Raw genomic sequence first — 26,396 nt, forward strand, 5'->3', positions numbered from 1 at the left:
TATTTTATCACCTGTTGTTGAATGGTTTCTTGGGTCTCAATTCGGGCGGTAACATTTTGGAGAACCACTGGTCCCACGCTTGGGTCTTGAGCCGAGTCCATCGGCCTTGAACAAACTGTCAGTGCAGGCGGCTTTTGTGTTCCCGGCTGTGACCGTGGTGGACCAGTGGAGGGAGCTGGGTAGCAGAACGCTGGAGGCTTGATGTGTGACATACACGGAGGGACAGGAGATCAGCAAACCAGAGTGTTGGCGGAGACCAGGAACAGGGGCGCGGAGTCTAACCTGCCAGCGGTATTCACCAGGGAGCCCCGCAAGGAGCTTTGCACTTAGCTGCGTCTGACAGGCAGGTCGCGGCGCCCTGCCCTGGTCCTCTGGACGCAGGCTGGGGCGAGAATACTTGAGCTCGGGAAGGAGCTTTGAGAGCTCAGCAAGGAGGACGCAATCTGGGAATTGCAGGATATGTCGACCAATGGTGTCGACCGTGGTGCCGACAGCTGGTGAGAGACTCTGGGGATACGCTGGAGCAATAGGACGTATATGGTAAGTCACTATGATACACAGCAGAGGGGTGTCAACCCTGGAGTCGACGGAGCCTGTCGGCAGTTCAGGACAAGATGTTGATAGTCACTGAAAATGGCAACTGACTTAAGAGCCAGTGAGGTGCTCAGCGAGACACCTTATACTCGACTGCAGGGATGGTATCGCAGGAGTCTTCTGGAGATGGGACGAACCAGGAAAGTAACAGCAGCTGGGAGAAACGCTGTAGACAGGGACACAGGTGAACCTGGATATCCTGGAGCTTTGGAAACTTCCTCTGAACACAGGACAACTCTGGAACAGGTAAAGCAATTGTTCAAGGCAAGGAGGACTCTGGGAAACTGGCTTATATTCCTCCAGGTGATTGCTTGATTGTCTGCAGCTTGCAGCAGCAGACAGAACCAGGAAGTATGCCTTGAGTTACCTGGGATCATGTGACTGGTGCTGAACTCAGGGAGCTTCACTGGAGTTCTAATCACTGAAAATGCAGAGCAGCTGCAACAGCAGCAGCTAGGAAACAAACAGGCATAGAAACCTCAGGAAATCACTGTGAACCAAGTCAGGTTCATGACACTACTCTTTAAACTCATACTGCAAATTGCAAAGTGGATTTTATATTTGTGCAGAAATTATTACACAAGCAAGCATAAATCCAGTTCAAAATAGAAACAGAAGGATGGTGTTGCATAGTCACACCCCTGATCACTATTACCTTCAATTCATTGTTCTTTTTTGTACTGTACATTTTCTGTTGTGTTTCATAATCCTTGTCTTAACTCAATGAAAGAAAATTATATTATTTAGATTTTGAATACTGTGTAATCTGAAAAGTACACATACACCATGTAATCATGAGCAGTTCAGTCTTATGCAGGCTTATCTACTTTTAGGCTGCCCTCTCCAGCAGGGCAACCAGCGGGCAGGGTTTATAAAAGAGGTGGGAAGGGGCAGAGCTTATGAGAAGATCTAAGTTTGGGGTATGGCCAACACAAGTGCATCATCGTGACCAAGCCCCCCCCCCCCCCATGCTGTGCAATGCCGGTAATACAGGCATTTCCCAGCAGGAGGCGGGGCTACAATGACATGATTCGATTCATTTGATACCCACGGACCCACTAGGATCGGCGGCAATACAGGGGACTTGCCCACTTTTTCAGTGGGCCGGGAGATGGACTCGATTCTCGGGAGCCTCCAGCTATTCTGGGAGTGTTGGCAACCTTGGACTTATGTGAACACTTGGCAACAAACAAATCCAGCCAGGTTTGTCCCACATGGGCCAGGTCAACCCAGGTGCTGTTGCGAGAGCGCAGGCCTGTTTGTTCTGTGGATCTTTCTGTATTTTAAGCACACACATCTCCTGTATGTGCAATTCTGCATTTTCTACAACTCAGTCACTTCTCCACTTGTGTCTGAAGGAGTATAGCTGGTGGCAATGGGGCATTCGCACTAAGGAAAAAGAGCAAGAGAAAAAAAGCTGCACCTTTAAATAAATGTAATGAATTATAAAAGACAATTTAGACATGTAAAAACAATTTGAACATGTATAATAACTATTTCTAAAATAATTAGAATTCCACTTCCACATTAGCAGCATAAAGGGGAGAGTCCATTCCTAGTATGCCCAACAGTGATAGTGTTATAGTATAGTTACCACTCCAGGTAGGTCAGTTCATTGGATAGATGTCTCAGACCAAATGTCCAAATGGCCGTCCCAGAATGGCTCAAATTACCGCTCCACTGGATGATAGGATATAGTTGGCATTCCTGCTTGATCAATCCAAGGGTTTGGGGGCGCAATCCAAATAAACAGGTGGTCGGCCCAGGTTGGCTCAAATTACCGGTCCACCGGAGAAGGAAGTTTGGAGTGTTAGTAGGTCCCAGAAACCGCTGGGATCGGATTTTGGCAGGAGGAGGGTGAAGAACCTCTAGATAGTAAGCTGGGTTCCTGACAAGCACTGTCTATTGTCGGGCTGGTTTGGACTTCAATCCTGAAAGGTAGTGGAAGTGGAATCTGCACTGACTGACGCGTTTCGCTGCACCTGGCAGCTTTATCAAACACCTTTGATAAAGCTGCCAGGTGCAGCGAAACACGTCAGGTTTCAGGTAGGTTCTAGCAACCCTTTTTTTTTCATTCTCACTAAGGGTCTAATTTAGTCAGGACCATGGGCGGGATTTATCCCTGGAATTCAGCAGCTGTCCCATCCTATCGCAGTTCCAGTCACTATGTTCATCTGCAACTGCAGACTGAGTGAGTCTGACCCTTTCCCCCCCCCCCCCCCCCCCCCTGCAAAAAAAGTTTGTGCCCCCCCCCAGCCATGCGAACAGGGGGAAAATCACTCACCATCAAATGTCACGTCTGACCATTCGTTACCCTGCAGACCCCTCTGTACTCTCTGAACCATGCAGACCCTTCTGCACTCTGCAGACCCCACTGCCCTCTCTGCCCCCAGGGAGCCACGGCGCAGTTTGGGAACCCTTGGGTTAGGTACATTCAGTGCGCCCAGCTAGCGCTGGCTCCCCCAAGCACCTGGATTACTATTGGAAATGGTAAAAAGTGCCGAGCACAGGAGTTGCAGTGAGAGACAGGTGGCCCGAAGTGTGGTGAGCGCAGTGAGCCACCGAGCCCGAAGCGTGGCGAGGGGACACGGAACACATGTAAAGTAATCCGCTTGCCACGCTTCGGGCTCAGTGGCTCGCTGCGCTCGCCACACTTTATAAAATCTACTCCACGCCAATGTGGATAGTGGGGAATGAAAAGGTCGGGAGGACGTGTAACGCGTCCGCTCGCCACGCTTCGGGCTGGCGTGGATAGTGCGGGTGTTTCAGGAACACATTCACACCTGTCATGTCAACCAGGTTTAAATGGTCAATGGTTCCCACACAATGTAATAAGCGCTGACTGACTACGCTAACTGACTACGTTAACTATGTAAGCTCCTGCTAGGTGCGAACGGGCGGGAACACTACACTACACTGCCTACGCTGGGCGCGCGAACACTACGCTGATTCTGACAGCGCCGCTACGTAACTGCGTAACGGGCACTGTGTTAATACACAAGTACCTAATATGGAGATTTGGTAACATAGATGCACACAAGCTGACATTCAGACCGATATACACATTTGTCTCTGTGAACACAATGCAGATGCAATTACACTGACCTGCATGCAACTATTTGTATGCTTGCTTAGACCACAAATATGTCATATTGTGTGGGTATAACAGTTCCACTATAATAAACAGTTGTTTGTTGTGATAATTATACTCTTTAGCACAAAATTGTTCCATGAGGTACTACAAACTGTATCAGGAGGTACAGAATTGCATAAAATAATAATATATGCAATTGATGGGATTTTTGCAAACTAATATTGACCCTTTTACTGGGCTATAGTGTATGTCACTCAGTGAGTAAATCTCTTTGCATGTTGGTAAATGTTCTTGCTGTCTCATTTCCTGATAAGTAAGGACTGCTTAATTTATTAGGGTCAAATTCAGAGCCATTTCAGCCGTAGGGAGCTTGTGATGGATTCATAAGTTACTGTAAAAGTCACAGGTGCCTGGGGCAGACGAGTTTCAGTCGATGGATGGTTCTAAGAGAGAGAATGCATTCAACATTTGAAATGTAATAAAAGGCAAAATGGCCAGATAAGTCTCATTTAATCAGATTACAGTATTTCACTGTGCCAGTATTTGGAAAGATTTGTAATCAGAGAATAGCCCAGAGGACCAGAGACACAATATTGCCAGGCAAGTCAGTATTAATGACCAGGCGAGTACTTTCTCCAATTTAGGGAGGGAATATAAAGCAGATACAGCTAAGAAATATGCTTGGAGACATTCTACTGAGGTTCTCTTTAGACTCATGAATATGTTGTTATAATGGTTGTGCATTTTATTTTTCTTGCATGAGAACAATATGGATACATTACTAAAGGAAACTTATCCTAAAAAGTAAATATAGTTGCTTAACTTTGACTTGAAAAGTATTAGTCCTGTACACATTACCCCAGGGCATGATGATGTTTTCATTTCACCTGTGCCCACCTCCTGTGACTGTAAAACTAATACAAACAGCTTACCATCACCCTTTGACCAACCGTTCAGAATTACATATTGCATTATATCTGGGCACTCCGATGCAGCAGAATAAAGACTGCTGCTTGGCTATAAAAGACTTGTTTTTATCCAATTAAGTACTTTAAGTACAAAATTAGAACATTTTGATATTTAAAGACAGCCTCACTGCTGTCATTTTATTCATAACAATTGCAAATAGTCATTGACTGCACACAGGACACCAGAATCACCAAACTGCATTGAGGTCCTGGAAAGGCTATGAGAGAACAAAACGGAGAGTATGGATGCTAGGAAGAACTTCCCAGACGTTTCCAGAGAGTAGGGATATGTAGACCTAGGGGGGGAATGTAATATGGTGAGAGAATCAGAAAATGAAAGATTTGGTAAGAAATCTCCAGTTTTTTTTAAAGCGGCAATCAGTTTGATTTTGCAGTGTAAATGATTGCCATTTTAAAAACTTGGAGATTTGTTACCAAATCTCTCACTTTCTGATTCTCTCACCCTATTACAGTTCACCCCTGGTGTGGGAGGAATGCACTACAGCTCTGTCCATGGTGGTGAAATGTTCAGGTACAGCACAGTTGTCACAATTACGAAATACATATAAAAATAATTGTTTTGTGGTGACATTTTCATTTTTTGTATTATTTATCATTTTCGCTCCTTGGTTCTATCCAAACTCTTATCTGTTAAAAATAGACGATGATGGGTAAATTAATTAAGATTGGAGTTCTAGTGAAGTTGGGATGTTGGTTTTAGTAACCAATCAGATCCTATTGTCTTCTAGAAGGTGCTAAATAAATAAGGAGTACAATTTGATTGGTTGCTATGGGCAACATCCCATCTTCAATAGAATGCCCATCTTACCCCTAGGTGTTTTGACAAATGAGCATGGACATGTGGCTCAAACTATTTATACAGTCATTCCTGATATACCGGCCTCCTGCAACATTGGTGTTGCATATAGAATTAAAATGAAAACAGGAACAATTGTTTTGCATTCTGAAAAAATAAGTAATTAAAAATGTATTATAGAGATAAAACATGATACAGTTTGGCTTATTAAATATATCTTCCTATTTAATAGCATGATGCATATGGCATGTAGGTAACAGATTGCTGATACACATAAATAAAGTAATGATTTCAGAGAGACAGACCATTAAATGTATTCCACTACAAAAACACGAAATATTTGAAGAAAATAAAATATGTGACGTATATGTACGGCAGGCCTGCACACTGCAAGTCTTTCAAAATTGATGAAAGGTGGTTACAGGAATAAATGCAATGCAAAGTAATGCAAATTGCTTTAGATTCGAATTTATGTCATCCCTTCCCCTTTGACAAATGGAGCAGGGTACCTTAATCAATTGAAAGATCTTCAGTGTCCTAGATTTAATCATTACTTAAAGTGTTGGAGGTTCCTGTGATGGACAACAAACAAAGTTGAATATTTCTGAGTCAAGGTTACAATTAAAGTGAATGCACATTAAAAAGCAATTATCTAACGATAATTATTCTCAAGGAGTACAAAGAAGAAGTATACACTGGTCTATATACTAAAGTCAAAGCGGTTGGAATAAAGAAGAAGGGAGGGAATGGCACCATATGCTGCATAGTAATGAATGTGAGTGCATGCTCTCTGTCTATATCTAGTATAGGACCCTGTAAAGTGACTGAGAGTCTTTCCTCAATGCTTGCCTTCACCATATATCAAAGATACGTTTCTATAGAAGTCCCTAGCTTCGGTGAACTTTAATTATTCGATGACTATTATATTAACTAAAATGACCTTCAATAGTAGATTAAAAGTTTAATATCTTGAAACACTCATTGGAATTTATATGCGTACAGCCATTATACAGTTATCCATCATAGCAGTTGTGCATAGATTTGCCTGTGCTACTCTCTCATTTTATTCTGATGACAGAAATGGCAAATTAGTGAAAGCTGAGCAAGGGCCGGTGCAAGGTTTCTAGATGCCCTAGGGAAAGCTGCACAACACCACCCCTGCATCACCAAATACCCTGCACTCGGCCACATAATTCAGTTCTTAACTATTACTATATTCATGATTAGATTTATGAACAACAAATATTAAAATAATGGCACTAAAAATAACATCAATAACATTAATACTATCTGCAGGACCACCATGTACTACTAAGAGCATTTTAGGGGCTGCCAGACAATATAGGGGACATTTTAACACCAGACAACAATGAGAGCATTTAAGTGAATGCCAGAGATTACAGAGAGCATTTTACTGTTACTGGCCGCCAAACAATGCTGAGAGCATGTTAGTTACCCCCAGACAATGCAGAGAGCATGTTAGTTACCCCCAGACAATGCAGAGAGCAGTTTAGTTACTCCCAGGCAATGCAGAGAGCATGTTAATTGCATCAAGACAATACAGAGAGCATGTTAGTTACCCCCAGACAATGCAGAGAGCAGTTTAGTTACTCCCAGGCAATGCAGAGAGCATGTTAATTGCACCAAGACAATACAGAGAGCATGTTAATTGCACCAAGACAATACAAAGAGTAATTAAGTGAATGGCAAATATTACAGAAAATATTTAAGTGAGCATATGACAATACAGGGAGCATTACTATGACTATCATACAATACTGAAAGCATGTTAGCAATTTCCCCACAATACTAAGAGCATTTGTATTTTTTGACCATCAGATAATATGGACAGCATTTTTGTGATTGTTACGCATATCATATCATCATTAAATAACCTTCCCATAAAAACATTCAGCAACAACCCCATTCAGCAGGATGCCGGCAATTGAAATACCAACTTTGGCATCCTGACTTGCGATCAGTTTGGCGCCGGCATCACATCATCGATGAGAATGCCGATACCAAAATCATAAATGTAAGTATGTACAGTAGGACAAGTTAGCATTAGGCCGAGGGTTGGATAGGTTTAGTCAGTAGTGGGGGCTTTAGGGTTAGGCTGCAGGAGGGGGTGGAGGTTAGGCTGTGGGATGGGAGGGTTAGGTTTAAGCTATGGGGTATGAAGCTTAGAATAAGCCACTTGTGGGAAGGGTCAGGGCAGCGATCAGTGGGGGACTGTGGGGACTCCAGTCCTGGGCTCAGACAGAAAGGGACTGGAGTCCCCACAGGCCCAGGACTGGAGTTTAAGTATAATTTGTCATAAACAAAGTTCACATTTCCCTTGAAGCAATGAAAAGGTGGAGAGTGCTGCAGACACAGGTCTCATCATGCATTACTTATGTCAGGGGAGTCCAAACTTTTTGCGACGAGGGCCAGATTTGGTGAAGTGTAAATGTGTGGGGGCCGACCATTCAGCCTGACATTCTTTGAATCATTAATCACATCAGAATGGTCCCCCACTCTGCCCCCATTCACTCTATGTCCCCCAGCCTGCTCCTTCTCTGTATTTCCCCCAGCCTGCCCCCATTCACTGTATGTCCCCCAGCCTGCCCCTCCTTCACTGTATGTCTCCCATTCACTGTATGTTCCCCACTCTGCACCCATTCACTCTGTCCCCCAGCCTGCCCCCTTCTCTTAATGTCCATCAGTGCCTCCATTCATTGTATGTCCCCAAGCCTGACCCTCCTTCACTGTATGACTCCCATTCACTGTATGACCTCCATTCACTATGTACCCCACTCTATCCCCATTCACTGTATGTCCCCCAGCCTGCCCCTGCTCCCCCTTCTCTGAATGGCCATCACTGCCTTCATACACTGTATGTCCCCCAGCCTGACCCTCCTTCACTGTATGTCCCCCACACTGCCCCCTCCCTTCTCTGTATGTTTCCCAGCCCCTTGTGTGAGCCAGAGGAAGGAGAGGCAAAGCAGGCACTGCAAGGACAGGAGATGCTTGGGCTCCCGCTGCTGCCCTCCTCCACACTGCATGTTACGGGAGCAAGCTTCCCCCTTGCTGCCCCCCTGCCCAAACACTGCTCTCACTGTGATTGTGGAGTAGGGTGATATACGATTGCAGCAGCAGGGGTAGGACACCAAACATATCTAACTGTGGTGGCCGGCACCTCCTCACTGCAGCAGACAGCAAGGTAAAGGCGCGCTCGCCGGGGCCCCACCTTTAGTGTCCTGTGCTGTGCTTCCCACATCTGATGCTCTGCCCGCTTCCATCTGGAGGCTGCGGGCCACTTGAAATGACAGCACGGGCCGCATTTGGCCCCCGGGCCTGACTTTGGACATGCCTGACTTATGTTCAAGAAAGAGAAGGGGGGTGTAGTAACTTTACTACACTGCAATGACATGCAATGTGATTTTTAGGCACCCCACCACTATCCACACCACCCGAAGCATGCGGAGCGGAACGGGACATGTCCTCCAAAACCCGATATTCGGGCTTTAAAGAAGTTTTTAATACACTTTAAAAATCGGTCGCATCGCATGCCATTATAATGGCATGCGATGCGATGCGACGCGACCGACCCGATTTTTACATTGGACCCAATGTAAAAATGGTCCCTAAGTCCCGATTTTACATTGGACCCAATGTTAAATGCCCCCCAGACCCGATTTTTAATTGTAAACCCACCTTCATGGTTAATTATGTGAAATGCCCCTCCATTGTTAACGCAACGCCACGATCAACGTCAACCCGAAGCGTGGTGAGCGCAGCGAGCCTGAGAGGGGCAGCGGTACGCGTCCTCCAACCTTTTCATACCCCCACTATCCACGTCGGCGTGGAGTTGATTTTATATAGTGTGGCGAGTACAGAGAGCCACCGAGTCCGAAGCGAGGGGACGCATAATACATTTGAAGTAATGCGCGTGCGCTCGCCGCGCTTCGGGCTCGGTGGCTCTCTGCGCTCGCCACACTATATACAATCAACTCCACGCCGACGTGTATAGTGGGTGTATGAAAAGGTCGGAGGACGCGTACTGCCGCCCATCGCGGGCTCGCTGCGCTCGCCACGCTTTGGGTTGCCGTTGATCGTGGCGTTAACAATGAGGGGACATTTCACATAGTAATTACCCATCAGGGTGGGTATACAATGAAAAATGGGGTCTGGGGAGCATTTACCATTGGGGCCAATGTAAAATCGGGTCTCAGGGACCATTTAACATTAGTTCCAATGCAAAAATCGGGTAGATCGCATCGCATGCGATTTAGTCGCATGCAATGCGATTGACCCGATTTTTGCGACCCAATTTCATACAATTAAAATCGGTGGCGCCCTGCTACGAAACAAGTACCAAAAATTATTGTTTTGTGGTGACATTTCCATACTTAGTACGGCATGTACAAGTGTATGGTCAGTGAGGTTGCTGTGACAAATCTGTTGCTACTTATACCAATTAACATTAAGCCAATACTTCTGGGTCATGTCCTCCATAAATAGAGAGGCTCTGCCATTCAGTTGTTATCTTGACAAAGGTCCCAGAAGAGGACCGAAACATTGATGCCTTGTATCATCTGCCATGCTGCCTGATTAAATCTTTTTGACTTAAGATAAACACTGGTTTAAATTATATGTGTATATATATATATATATATATATATATATATATATATATATATATATATATATATATATATATATATATATATATATATATATATATATATATATATATATATATATATATATATGGAGAAAATATACCCGGCACAAATAAGTCCAAATGTCCTTTAGACCAGGTCCATAAAATAAGTCCCAATATGTGCAGCTCCAACAAAGGATCCAACCACGAATCCCAGGTAACTTGTAAATGAAGAAAAAACAGATAGAGCGTCAGTGGAATGTAAAAACAACACTTTTACTGATAATAACTGACATACATTGGGGTTAGAATAGAAACTCGCCACAGAAGGCCATATCATCGGCACAGCGGAGTCGAACAGATGTACAGCAAACACGCAGGGTGTTCATCCACCCGCCGCAATCGGTACAGGACCAGGAACGCTTGAACCGGACCAAGGGGACGTCACACGTCAGCAAGGATTGTAGCCACGCCCAACGCGTTTCGTCAACAAGGAGGACTTGTGCCATAGAACAGAACATCTACGTGCAAGTAGTCCCAAAGCAGTCCTTTTTATCATTCTTAGTGTTTGTAATGTTCTTTATTATAGATGTTTTTCACTTTTTTTCACTTATGCAAATCAGAAGTTTTCACTATGCATTTTCTCAATTTTAAGAATGATCTATATGTACATATCATGTCACTAACAATATAGGATATATTGATACAGCACGAAGTATACTGTATTAACACATCATTATTTTATTTTTTAGTGCAGATGCATTCTGTACTGTGGACCAAGGGGGAAAGAGAGCCGGCGGTGTGGGGTGTCTCCATGGTGATGGAACGTCCTGGCGGTAGCGTCATGACGTCATCCGTGAGGGACGCGGATGATCCACAGATGGAGACCGCGCCAGGTGACTGAACACCACGCCGCAAGGCAAACAGACCTCAGGTGATCCCAGGTGAGTGAAGGGGAGTGAGGGCTCTGAGTCATCAGCCGGCGCCCGGCGGGGGGAGTGGCTACAGGACGCAGGTGCACCCTATTGATTCATTACCTCTCTGTATATATCACGCGTATGTTCACCTATGCCACTGTATGCAATTCTGTTCTTGATAAAAGTCTTAACTGACTGAAACGTCGGAAAACGAACCCACAGTTTGGAGTTTTATTTTGCTGTACCAGGATCCTCGAGTGCTGCCACACCAATCTGCTATTGTATCTTTGGTATCTTTTACCTTGGAGGGCACCGGGGCAAGTACTCACAGGCTACCCAGAGGAGTGCTGGCCTCATCTGCTTGGACTATATATCCTATATATCCTTTTGTCCTGACGATAGTGCCGAATAAAGAGCACTGAAACGTTGACTTAAGACACAGTATTGTCGACTCTTCATTTATGCAGACAACGAGTGCCACACCAAACGTCCTGTATCCCGCTTTTTCCATGAGCTGTGGGGGCACCGTTGCAAGCTACTAGAAACCACAAGGGAGTGCCGGATCCCCAATTTCCTCCTATATATATATATATATATATATATATATATATGTGTGGCAGTCAAGTCCAGATGCCATCCCAGGTGTTTGTAGAACAGGGCAGAGTTGTTCAGTTTCCCCAGACCACAACTACCTGGGTTTAGGACTAAAAGAAATAGCCTGCTATTTCATACCAGAGATTCCATCCATGCAGGTCAAGTCCCGGTGTTGGAGCAAGCATTTCCAACAATCAGGTACACATGTGTCCCACTTTCTTAAACAGCACATTACATAATGTTTTTCACATCTTTTCATATTTTTCTTTCAGTCTATGCTCTCATCCCCTCCACAGAGCGCACACAACATGGCGCACCTGGACAGAGACACTACTCTGCTGCAGGAGAATCTGCTACATCAGCCCATACCCAGGCAGCAGCGAAAGTGATCCCAGACCATGGAGGGGACGCAGCCAGCTGTCTTCATGCATGGGTGACTTCACTCCATAAAGGAAAGAGGGTTGTGCACTACAATTCATGTATACCTTAAAAAATGGGGTTATCACCAAAATGTTGGCCATTGCCATACATGTCTTCTCCGAGTGCCACTGCCTACTTTATATATATATATATATATATATATATATATATATATATATATATATATATATAGACTCTTGTTGCAGTCCGGCACTCTCCCCTAGTCAATGCAATGTACGTGGGTGCCTTCCGGATGCATACATAGAATACAGTTTCAAACAGGCAGCGGCACTCCACGGTTTAATGTGAGCAAAGAAAATTTATTCCAACGTTTCGGGGCGTATTCCCCCCGTTCTCAAGGATACAGTGCAACAAGTGTAGGACATACAAAACGGTTTAAATACCCAAACATAAGTGTATACTCACGGTGCCTCAGCGAGAATCAGGCTGCCCGGCGTCTGCTGGTGCTTCCGGCAACTCCGGAAGACTGAGGGTGTGTGTAGGTCTGACGCGTGTAGTAAGCGCGTCACTCTGGCTTGTTGCCAGGATACCGGGACCTGTAAGACGCAGTGGAGACAGGACGCGCCGGGCTCACCATTCACTTCACTGAGACACTGTTGACAAAAAATACATATATAAATACAGTGTAAAAACGTGTGATTACTGTGCTTAATAAGACTGTATGGCTAGTAACAGATACAGAAGAGCATCAGACCCGCTGATGCTGTGCATTAAAGGAGGTGGTTCTGCGTATATGCAGTAACACCATTGTGGTGTAAGTGACAGATACGGCAAAGACCTGTGTCTAACTGCCAGAAGGGACCTAAAGGGTGGGCACTAAAGGGTGGGCACCCCGGACAGGCAGATGGAATGTCAGATTATCGATCAAGGTCCACTTTATGGGATACTGCAGCGGAGTATAAGGCAAAAAATGAATATAAGACAAGAAATACATAGGGGCAGTAAATGAAATGCAAGACAAAAATATATCTAGCAAAGAATGCTCTTATGGATTAATAAACACCCTCTATTTAAATCCAAATACGTTCATATTGAGTCTCTCGTTGAGTCCTTTAGGTTTGCATGTATCTAGTGTGAGGATCCATTTCGCCTCTCGTTTTAACAGGATACCTGCTCTGTCACCTCCTCGTAGTGATGCAGGTATCTGATCAATGGCCATGTATTTAAGATCGGCTAGCTTGTGTCCTTTGTCCACGAAGTGCTTGGCCAGCGGTTGATCGGCTGGTTTACCCATCAGTGCATTTTTTATATTGGATCTATGCATAGCCATGCGTTCTCTCATGTTCCGGGTGGTCTTGCCCACGTACATCAGCTGGCACGGACATGTGGCCACATATACTACGTGGGTGGACATGCAATTTAGGACGTGCTTGATTTTATACGACTTGGTTTTAGCAGAATTGAAAAAGGTGCTGCCAACAATCATGTATGAACAAGTGACACATTTTGGGCATTTGTAGCAGCCATTTGGCTTGCTTAGGAAGTGTGTCCTGGTGGTTTCAATGTTGAAGTTGGATATATCCGTATGAACTACATAGTCCCTTATATTTCTACCTTTTCGGAACACGGTCATAGGTTTTACTTCCTTGAGGTCTGTAAGGGTCTTATCGGTAGATACTATCGGCCATAGAGCTCTGGTGGCCCGATTTAGTATGCGGCTCGAAGTAGTGAAATTGGACACCCATGGCATGATGTTCTTTTCATTGCGTTGTTTAGTGGTCAGTAATTGTGACCTAGGTATCTGCATGATTTCTCTTTTGGTGTTAATGAGATCCTTACAGTCATATCCTCTTTCCCAGAATTTTCTGATTGTTTTGTCAAGTTCTTCTGATAGTTTGTCCGGGTCACTTGTTATGCGTGCTATGCGATACATTTGCGACCGTGGTAGGCCTTGTTTGAGGGCTCTTGGATGGAAGCTATTGGCCCTGAGCACGGTATTTTTATCCGTTGGTTTCGTATAGGGAGTGGTAGAAATGATGCCGTCCTTGATTGTTATTAGGGCATCTAGGTAGTGCATAGATTCTAGCGAGTATTCATATGTGACCTTGATGGTGGATGTTCGCTCATTGATGCTTTTGAGGAGGTTTTTCAGTGCAGGTTCTCCCCCTGTCCAAAAGATACACAGGTCATCTATGTAGCGAGAATATGAGAGGATGTTATTAGATGTTTCTGCATCCCTGTACTTACCAAAAACTATTTCATATTTGACAAAGAGTTTTTTCTCCAAACAGCGGGATGCTCAATGGGGAGCAACGTCTCCCCTTCTTATGCAAACGTATTTATGTTCGCAGAAGAACAAGCGATGTTTTTTGATGATGCAGAAACACACTAGATACATGCAAACCTAAAGGACTCAACGAGAGACTCAATATGAACGTATTTGGATTTAAATAGAGGGTGTTTATTAATCCATAAGAGCATTCTTTGCTAGATATATTTTTGTCTTGCATTTCATTTACTGCCCCTATGTATTTCTTGTCTTATATTCATTTTTTGCCTTATACTCCGCTGCAGTATCCCATAAAGTGGACCTTGATCGATAATCTGACATTCCATCTGCCTGTCCGGGGTGCCCACCCTTTAGTGCCCACCCTTAAGGTCCCTTCTGGCAGTTAGACACAGGTCTTTGCCGTATCTGTCACTTACACCACAATGGTGTTACTGCATATACGCAAAACCACCTCCTTTAATGCACAGCATCAGCGGGTCTGATGCTCTTCTGTATCTGTTACTAGCCATACAGTCTTATTAAGCACAGTAATCACACGTTTTTACACTGTATTTATATATGTATTTTTTGTCAACAGTGTCTCAGTGAAGTGAATGGTGAGCCCGGCGCGTCCTGTCTCCACTGTGTCTTACAGGTCCCGGTATCCTGGCAACAAGCCAGAGTGACGCGCTTACTACACGCGTCAGACCTACACACACCCTCAGTCTTCCGGAGTTGCCGGAAGCACTAGCAGACGCCGGGCAGCCTGATTCTCGCTGAGGCACCGTGAGTATACACTTTTGTTTGGGTATTTAAACCGTTTTGTATGTCCTACACTACGCCCCGAAACGTTGGAATAAATTTTCTTTGCTCACATTAAACCGTGGAGTGCCGCTGCCTGTTTGAAACTGTAATATATATATATATATATATATATATATATATATATATATATATATATATATATATATCCTATGGTTGTGGCTGGCACTCTGCCCAAGAGGGAAAGTGTGCTTTGGGAGGGGGGTTGGGAGGGGGGTTGGTTCTGTGTGTAATAGTTGTGTCAGGTGGGGTAGGTGCAGTGGCGTAGCTAAGTTTTGGGCGCCCCCCGCCACCGCCCCGCCAAGCACCCCCAATCCCCCGCCGCCCATGCAAACCGCCCCCCCCCCCCCCCAATCCCCTGCAGCCTTACCTATCGTGCTGGTCCCGGCGGCTCCGTTCTTCTGCTGAGGATCACCACAAAATGGCCACCCCCATACAGCAGACAGTTTCAGAGAACTGTGTGCTATATGGGGGCGGCCATTTTGTGGTGGTCCTCAGCAGAAGAACGGAGCCGCCGGGACCAGCGAGATAGGTAAGTCTGCGGGGGATTGGGGGGGGGGTGTAACTATGGCACCGGTGCTATAGTTACGCCCGCTGGGTAGGTGGTGTGTTTCAGGGGAGAGTAAGTATGTGAATGTGACCATCATGCCGCATTAGTAAATATTGTAATGTCTTTCTGGTCCATGTTAATTTTCTTGCACCTTAAGGTGCCTATACCTTGGGACAACTACTGTGTGTGTGTGAGAGAGAGAAAGCTCCTATTGGCTCATGGTCCAGCAGGAGAGTTTAATATAGAGATGGACCTGCTTTGACTTCACAGCCGGGCACCGCACAGCTCTCTCTGCCCGGGTGTGTTATTGCTTTAAACTGTGTGCAGCTGACAGCTGTCTTACAATGAGTGGCAGCATTTCACCCCTGACCCCCCTCCCCCTTCCCCCTGGCAACTAGAAATTCACTCCCCCCCTTGGCAATGAGCAAATTCACTCCCCCTTTGCAACGAGCATTTGACTCCCCCTTGGCAGCAAGCAATTCACTCCCTCTTGGCAACAAGCACGTATTCCCCCTTGGCAGCGAGCATGAAGCCCCCTTGGCATTCAGTATTAAGCGCCTGGCATCAGACTACTGTAATTCATGTGTGCACTGCATTTTACACATACTGTAGTTGTGGAACATAACTGCCTGATTCTTTGTAGTATCTGAAAGGAATTCGATGGTTGCACATTGCCAGGAAATGCTTACATAAATCCTTCTGTCATTCATACAGCAAGAAACGGAAACATGTCTTAGACACAGATGCATCACTTTGCTCATAACAACCTTATGTCAGTACTACTAAACAGCATGATGGCAATCAGCAAACTGTCACCTACAGTCTATGCAGAGTCCCACACAATTTAAACTAAAAATACATTATTTAATTATATATATAAAAAATATATATATATTTATTTTATTTTATTTTATTTGGGGAGTTAGGAGTTTCCTACATCTGAAATGTATAAGCTGAAAATGGTAAAAGCATACTTTAGTTATCTTTAAGCACTTTCATCTGATTATAAAATGCCAGGTATGCCATAGAAATTTTGTGGAATGAACTAATGGTAATTGATGATTCTTCCTACCATGTCTCTCCAGCATCACCCACCTGCATACCTCATTTACCATCAACCTGCCCTGCCTGCCTAATGGTCATCATCCTACCAATTGTACCTCCCTCTCATCCTCCTGTCTTCTTACTGGGCCACCCCAACTACTTACCCTCTCTGTCTTCTGGGAAGACTACATGCACCATATGGCTCCTCGTCCTTTCAACTTCTCATTGGTTCCTTGGAGGCAATTTGACAAATGGTAGTTCTGCTTGCATCAGCTAGAGGTTACAGAATGTTGTGTCAATAACACTACAGCTAGAGTACACAGAGGAGATGGGTACTGGGTCGTGGCGCACAGTGCAGATGCCATGTCAAGTTCATATGGGCTGTGTCAGGATGGTGATAATCCTCTTTCTTGACATTCCACCTCCTCTCTCCCCACAGCCCTACCCTACCTACCTCTAGGGTGCTACTACTCCCCTCTGCACCTAGCTTCACCCCTTACAGTGTGCGGCTAGTTACTGTGGGGTAGATGCATTTACCAGCGTTAAGTGCATATGTTGCACTTAACGCTGTTATCTAGGGGGCTGTCCCCTTTAATCCCCCTGCATTTTTCCGCCTAGGTGATGTATGACTACCTATCAGGCATTCATCCTCCGTTAAAGCCACTGTGTCCTGTTTGTCAGCCCAGAGCTAGTGTTATCTTATTCTTACTACAGGGACAATGCTAACCCTGCTGCTGTCTCCTGGCTGCACATGAGATCTCCCGTGAGATGGCCAGGCACATGCTCAGTGAGATAGCCAGGCAAGCAGAGACAGTGCATCAGTCTGAGGTGAGGCGCTGTCTCCAGGAGGGGACATCGTCTGAGGGAAGAGTTTGCGCGCTCCCGCTTCAGCAGAGAAGATGTTAATACATTTTGTCGTGTCCCTTACTGCTTCAACACAGAAAGAGTTATAGAGGTGCGTTAAGGCTTTCCAAAGGGTCCACAGCCAGTAACTTGGGAAATGCAAATGGTATTTACAGATTTTGTGGCTTGTCTATGTGGAATGCTGGCAAGATGAACTGAACCAGTTTAATAGGAGTATGCCAGTTGTGGAATTAAAAACAAAATGTAAACAAATGAATTGCAAATGAATATGTATTTTTAATTATAATGGATTATACAAAGTAATAATTTGCTTTAATTGCTGTCATTATCAAATGTCATCATCAGTTGTAATCATGGTCATTATGAAAATTTTGCAACAATTATTACATTTTAACAATGACAAGATTTACAGTTGCTTTTTACATTTGATAATTGCATAACAGTTATACAGTAAATGAACATGAATAATCATTTGTTTTGCATTACAACAATAGTATATTAAAAAAATGAATATTTTCTTGGTTTGCTTAGTCAATTTATGTGTACATTTCTTGACTCATTTGACTGTGAATTACCTAAAAAGTATACAGTAGAATCTAGGGGTACAGTGGCGCACACAGAGGGGGTTTCTGGTTGCAAGTTTCCTTTTTTTAATGGTCTGTGGACCTCTGGCCTGCTGCTTCTATGCATCCAGCGGCTCCTCAGTGCTGAAAGCTCTCTGCAGAGCCATTTGGAAGCAGCAGCAGGATGGTGGCAGCAGTAGGCAAGCGGGGGGAGGGGGGTCAATGAGCTGGCGCCATGAGGGTTGCAGGGACGCGGTGCAGTCAATGGCTTGCTCTACCGGGGCTGCAGGAGCCGGAGGCAGGATGAATGCCAGGGGCAGTGGCTGCTCTCTGGCTACATATCTAGATGAAAGGTCGCTCTCTGGACAGGTAGCAGGTACGTAGCATGTGAATGTTCAGGGGCAGGGAGGGGGGTGTCTTTGCGTGTGAGGGTGTAAGATGTCCACTCAGACCTCATTTAGGCTGATAACATTACAGCTGCTGAGTAAGTCCAGTGCTACGGAGCACCTGCAATAAGTTGTAACTAGTGGTAACATCAATGGTGAGCGGCTAACGAATGGTTTTGGACATATTTGCTCAGGTGCAAACTGTTCACTAGCCATACACATCTATTCACATAGCGAACACATTAATTCTCAAGGCAGGATTTCCCTATAGCAGGGCAATGTCCACCTGATCACTGGCCACTGCATATTCATTGTAGTGGGATCAGGTCTAAATTAGGTCCAGTGTGTAAGGATTTGTGAAGGAGAACATGATTATGCACCTTGGGGCTAAGTGGGGGTTTGGGGGGGTTACTGCATTTTCGAATGTATCCATCGCCCACTGCCATGTTTTCACCTATGGGCTTCTTTACGCATACAGCCGCCCCCTACCACCCATGCTGTTACTCCTAACCTGCTGTCCGGGCAGCCTCCTATTGTGCAGGGAGAAGGAGGAGGAGCCTGGGAGTCCCTGCAACGATCTGGAGCAGGAGGCTCCTGTGTGCAGGAAGTGAGAGAGACCCACGGGGACCCTCTCACACTTGGTGCCGGCAGCTTCGCAAAGGGCAGCTCTTTTTGCAAAAGCTTCCCTTTGCGATACTAATCGCATATGTTGATACATATGTGATTAGTGTCATTGTGATACAATTGCGTAAAGTTGATACATCCAGGCCAGACATAGTTTTATATGAATATGCAGTAGTCAGAGCAGCGCTGGCAGCTTGCACTCCCAACAAAATGGGATGGTCCCACGAAAGTTAGGACAGTTGGAAAGTATGACCATCACAGGAACAGTTCAATGTTTAAAAATTGAAAGACCTGATGCAGTGATGCACAGTAGAGTATGTCACCTATATGCAGTATTGTAAACATATTTTTGAATGGATTGAAACTATCCATAAGCTTGGCTTTATATCTATCAACTTTATCAGGGTGCACTTGCTCCATTCCTATCCTCGGTGCAAAAAAATATCTAGGAATATAAACATATTCACAAGTGTGGCCAAAGATGACATTGAAATGCCTCTAACTGTGCATCACAATAATAGTGTAGGCTGCATTCCCATACCTCCCAACTTTTAGTCTGGACGACCCGGGACACTTGTATGCACGCCTTCGGCGCACTGGAAAATTTTGGGGCGAAGTCTAACAGAAGGGAGAGTTGTGTATACCTGTGGCTCTCCTGCAAGGCTACGTCCCCTTTTTGTAACTGTGGGGGCATGTCCAGCAGCTCTGTGAGCTCCCGGCTATGCCCTCAGCCCCTCTGGCTGCATAAATAGACGCTGGGACACTGACAGCCACAGGAGGGACACGGGAACATCCCCCAAAAAAAGTGAGGTTCCCGCGATAAGCGGGACAGTTGGGAGGTATGCATTCCAGAACATGCCAATTGCAAAAAGATATGCTTGCCAAATTTACAGCTTTTAAATTATCAAGATCCATCCTGAACAAGCATAAATAAATGTGAAATGCACTAGAAAAAGGGGATCATTTAATAATCAATTTTAAATTAAACACTTAGTAAAACAGATATAGACTGTTCGGCACACAATACATTAATTATCACATAAAGATAAAAACGTATAATAAAAACATAAGCCAGGTTGTTCAAGGGGTCAATTCGGCTACAGCTTTCCAATCAAATTCCACTGTATAGTATAAGTAAGTTATCACTTTAAATCAATTCTCCAACAGTCACAGTTCCTCGTGTTAGAACAGCCATGTGTTAGTGTATCATATTTTAGTTGGAACAATTGCAGCAGGTATTAATTGAACCATTAGCAGCAGGTATTAAAATTGTCAGTCTGCGTAAAGGTCAGGGAACAGTGCTGTTTTAATTACTAAAAATCAATATTAGCGTCTAGTTGGTCCTGAGAAAGAAAAATACACTCACTGTGTCCAGATATTGCACATCCACTGGGATTTATTAGTTTACGAAGTACCTCAGAATGTCACCCTGCTTGGGTCAATATTCCCATCAGTAGTGCAGATGAGTTTAAAGTTTATCCCATATGCAATGGAGGCAGCTGATAAATGGCCAAAGTCCAATGTGATCCAATAGAATGATTGAACTAATGCATTTCTCCAGCTTCGCATATCACTGGCTTCCTCAGAGATATTGACCCAAGCAGGGTCACATTCGGAAGTACCTTGTACACTGCTTGTTCTGTTTGAGGGATTGAGTAGTCCCATGTGGACCGCAGCTGAAAATAAAAGGAAGGATTAATAAATGTATCCCCAAGCATTTACCTGTTAATGTTTTATTAACTGTCAAGATCCATCCTGTCTAGATGAATAGAAACTATATTTGTCTGTTTGTCTATGAGCACAGGAACTGGGACAGCTGGGCTATAGATGAAGCTATAGTGAGAATATAGGTAACATTGGAATTGGGAAAAAGGAACACTGGATTGATTCCAGTGGAACCAGACAGCACTGTTGTCAATAGAACTGAATACAGGGCCAGAATCCGTGGGACTTGACACTGGACTAAAGTGGATGAGAGCTGGACTCCGGGCCAGAGCAGGTGGAATAAGATATTGGCTGGGACCAGTTGTATGTGAGCTGTACACCAGGCTGGAACTGTTGAAACAGGATACTAGACTGTGAACACTGTGATGCATGAGCCATAAACTGGACTGGAACTGGTGGAACTGGAAACTGGCCTGTGACCAGCTGTATGTGAGCTGGACACAGGCTAGGACCAATGAAACTAGACTGGGAACAGTAGTATGTGAGGTGGACACCACCTATCCTCCTCTACCAGCTATCATCAGTGCACAAGAACTTGCCTCCAACTTTAAGGACATTATTGATATCATCCAAGATTAAATGGTATGCTTTTCTGCAGCCTCTAAACTACTAACTTCCCAGCCTGAACCCTCTGGCACTTTCTCTTAATTTGATCCCAAAACTGAAAAGGAAGTATCCACACTCTTATTACCTTCCTAATCCACTACCTCTCCTCTTGATCCTAAACCTGCACAAGTAATTAAAACTCTATTCTGTGCTTATTCCAACCTTAACAAAAGTCTGCAATCTCTCTCTTGCTACGGGTACTTTTCCTTCTCAAACATGCCGATAGAGGGGGGAGGATGGCGTTGCATAGCGCAGATGAGCGGCTTTCCCAGCGATGACGCAGGAGTGCGCAGCAGCACATACACACTGGGCTTTTGAGCTGAAAGCCAGTCAAACAGGCTGTTTTGAGCAGCTTTCAGCTCAAAGTTGCCCAGTGTGTATGGGCCTTAACTCTCTCAGCTCCCATGCCTCTCCAAGCAACTTGAGAGACTCATCGACTCTTGCCTCACACACTTTCTAAACTCTCATACATTATTAGACCCACTTCAGTCAGGCTTTTGTTTCCAACACTCCACTGAGACAGCACTGACTAAAGTGGTGAATGATCTGGTCATCGCTAAGTTTAAAGGCCCACTCACTACTCATTTTGCTATATCTTTCTGCTGCGTTTGACACTGTGATTTCACACTCTTCTCTTAAAAACACTACACTCCCTAAGTATTAATGACACAGCCCTTTTCATGCCTCTCAACTTACTTATCTGATCACTCTTTTAGTGTCTTCCTCTTCACTACCTCTGTCAATCAGAGTTCTGCAAGGCTCAGTTTTAGGTCCTCTGATTATTCAATCTATACCTCATCTCTTGGCAAACTAATCAGCTCTTTTGGATTTCAGTATCACTTTAATGTGGATGATACTCAAATCTATCTATTAACCCCAGAGTTGTCACCAGTGGTTGTGTGTATGGTAGGTGGTATTTACTATTTACTGTGTGGCTCTTAGCAGCCTTGTGCAGGTCAGAAAAAAGAGCAACACCCGCTCTTTTGGACGCTAGGAAAGAAATGGATAGACCAGCACACTGGCGCTGCAGACACACAGATGATATGTTAATAAGGTTTATGTGAAAAAAAAATAATCTGGACCCTTAATATTGGGAAAATGTGCCAGATAAAACTTTAATGATCACATACATGTAAATTTCAAATAACAATAAAATGAGAAATATCATAAAAGACACATAGAACAAGTAAAAAAATGCAGGGGGTGTTTAGGTTTGTTTATCTCACCATAATACGGAGGTGCAGTGGGCTATATGCTTATAAGATGGTGCTGTCCCGGGTAGCATAAAAAGGGGGTGCACCACCGCACAGGCTTGATAACGTATACCAGATGGTAAGATGACCTCCCATAAATGTGATGTCATCTGTATTGAAGTTCTCAAAGATTTAAAACATCATCTGACACATTAATCAATGCATGTAGATACATAAAATAATGGAACAATATATATATCCAATAAAAATAAAAATGAACTATGGATAAAAAGTTAGTGGATATAAAACATAAATGTTAGACAGGGTATTGGTAAATTCTATTGTAGTGTAGCTGTTAGCTAATTTTCCTAGTACCGGTACACATACCACAATGGTGCTTTCACTGTGTGGACGGCACTGGGCAAGTCCAGGAATTCACATTGACTAGTTTTGCCCGGGGATGGGCTTCTTCAGGATGCTTGTGAATCCAAATCATGTTACATGCATCTAAAAAACATATCCAAAATACGACCCTATCTTACACAAGACACTACTAAATCTCTTATCCGTGCACTCATAGTATCCCGCAATGACTATTGCAATAGTCTCCTAATTGGTCTTCTTAAGAACAAACTCTCACCACTGAAATCCATTTAAAATGCTGCTGTTATGTTCCTAGCAAGATGCTCATCATCTGCTGATCCGCTCTGCCAGTCCCTCCATTGGTTACCTGAATTTTACCATATTCATCATCATAGGCGTGCGCAGCCCATTTTTTTAGGGGGTGCACCATTGGAGGGGCGCGTTCATCGCCGCCTACTGGGTGTGTCCATCATTGCCTACTGGGCATCAATGCAAACTAAATAGAAGATGATTTATTTATGTATATGCACTTCAGAATTTATCATTCCCCACCACACATACAGGAAACTAGGGCAGTGCGCACCATAGGTGCGCTACAAAATTTGACACTGTAAATGCCCATTACACATAATGCCATACACTGTAAGGCCCTTTACACATAATGCCACGCACAGTAATGCCCATTACACATAATGCCACACACCATAGTGACTATCACACATAATGCCGCACACAGTAATGCTAATTCCATATAATGCCTCCCAACATAATGCCCATTCCACATAATGCCAAACACTTTAATGCCCATTCCACATAATGCCAAACACCGCAATGCTCATTACACATTATGCCAGGGCTTTTTTTTGTGAATTAGGGACAATAAGACAGGGGAAGGGGGGGGGGGGGGATAGGGTTAGGCAGTAGGTATAGGCTACAGGGAGGAAGTGTTAGGCAGTAGTGAGACAGTATTAAGAGGTTAGTAATTAGCAGGGAAGGTTAGGGTAAGCTGCAGGGGGGGGGGTGCATTATGATGGGGAAGCTGGATAGTTATCTGCAACAACTAATGACTAATGACTAGTCATCATCTCCCCTTAGCATAGAATAGTCCCCTCCCATTCAGACATATTTATTACATCTAGTAATACAATTGCCCCTTAGCACTAAATAGTCCTCCTCCCCCACAGGCAGATCATCTCCCCCCAGTACAGAATAACCCCCACCCCCTTTCCCCCTCGACATATACACACACAGGAAAACTTTTTTTAAACTCACAGCTGGTGCTGGCATTGGCTCCAGTCTGTCTCCCCACCGAGTCCTGCACAGCGCAGCATTAAATTGTCTGGCCAGGGGAGCGCAGCACGGCTTAGACAGGGTCAAGGGCTGGACGCGCTCCCGCTCTTCTTCTTCCATTATCTGCGGCCATACTGATGTGCCACTGCCTAGCTGTCATTCAAGGCAGCGTGACCAGCGTGAGGCAGCGGGACCAGTAATGCACTGAGGGGCGTGACCACAGTTGACAGGCAGCCCCGGTCCTCAGACCTGCTGCTGCCAGTCACACAGTGTAAATTGTGTCCCAGTCTACTTGTCCTCGCTGTTACCCTGAGCCGGAGGGCTCTGATTAGGATGTGCTGCAATCGTAGGTGGGTGCCGGTCATTAGAAGGTGCCTGTGCACCCCCGGCACCCCCCGTGCGCACGCCTATGTTCATCATAAATACTACACCATAATATATTGGTTTACTAATCTCAGAATAACTCCCAACTTGACCACTCCGCTCTGCGCAAGATCTGCATCTCTCTTCTGCATGGATCACTAGCCCTTTACACGCACAATAAGACTCTCCACTAGCCTCAATTTGCAACTTGGTGGGACTGCTCTGCTATTACTAGTGCCTGTCCTTGTGTTTCCCTCCTATGTCCCTATAGATTGTAAGCTTGCAGCAGGGTCCTCTTACCTCCACGTCTGTCTGTTGTTAGTAGTTACCCAGTTTGTTTTATTACTGTCTACAATTGTTAAACGCAATAGAATCTGCTGCGCTATGTAATAAACTGTAAATAAATAATACTTAAAGAAGTGCATTAAAGAATTAGTATATTAGTCAATGATTGGCCGTGGAACCTTGTTTCTTGGGCCAATCGGTAAAAGAGTATAATCACAGAAATAAAAGTTCCACTAAAATCACAAATATACATTGTGCATGAAGGTTCAAATCTGTAAAAAGATGACCTCTACAGTTGAAGATATATTCATATATGCAACAATTTCACATTGCGAAAATATACCCATGATTCTTGAAGGATTGTTAAAGTTTTATTAAAGTTATTACAATGTAACTGCCCTCTTGTATTTGTTGTTGTTGTGTGTGTGTGTTGTATTGTAGGTCTGAACCTACAGAGGCCTAACAAGAGGAGCAGGTTGGCTAAACAGTCATTGGTGAACTTATATTAACTGAGTCTTAGAGAGCATGCAGTCCCACTCCTTAATTGATGTTGCTCTGTCTTTAGTACCACTATAATATTAATAGTAAGTGGGGAAAAGACATACTGGATGCCCAGAGGCATATAGCTATTGTCAGTATGTAGTACTAAAAGATAATAAAATAACTATGATTTGACAAATTCCTCATTAGAGTATTTGCATTACATATTAGCTACGTATTAAAGTGACTAACTCAATGAGCCTCCTATCAGCTGTCACCTCTTGTTGTGTTGCATTTCCTTTGATATTTATGCACTTGACCTGCATGTAGATCTAAATATGTAGCTTGTAAGCTTCTCAGTCCAAGGATTATATGATAACGTTTTTTTGCATTCCACTGTGCTTTTCTAATTTAGTATTGTTATTTTAATAATTTAGTAGTGAAAACATTATATGCTAAAAATACATATAAAGCTCTCCATACAAATATTGTGTTAATCAGACTTCATATTTCATCAAGCCTTATTCGGAGATTACACAATGTCGATGTTGTACACTTTTTTGTGGTCACTGCACAGGTGTATATGTTGCACTGCACATGTGAACTGTTGGACTTGCAATGGGGTCTGTAGTGATACTTTATTTGCAAAGTGAGTGACAGATAGTGAGTATTTGTGGGAGTGGCAACTGAAACGCAGGCGTGTAGTGACCACTTTTGAGGTGTCATAGGGGGTTATTTTGGTTAACTCTGGCAAATTCCTTCGTAGATGGACAAAACCATGTGCACTGTAGGTGGGGCAGATGTTACTTGTGCAGATACAATTATTTTGGGTGGGGTTTACTTCAAAGTGAGATCTATATTGCAGTGTAAAAATCAAGCAGTCCGTATTTTCCCTGCACAGAAACAAAATAACTCACCCAAATCGAATTCTCTCTGCACATTTTACATCTGCCCCCCTG

Source organism: Crinia signifera, chromosome 4, assembly GCF_055691185.1.
Source record: "Crinia signifera chromosome 4, ASM5569118v1, whole genome shotgun sequence".
NCBI lineage: Eukaryota > Metazoa > Chordata > Amphibia > Anura > Myobatrachidae > Crinia > Crinia signifera.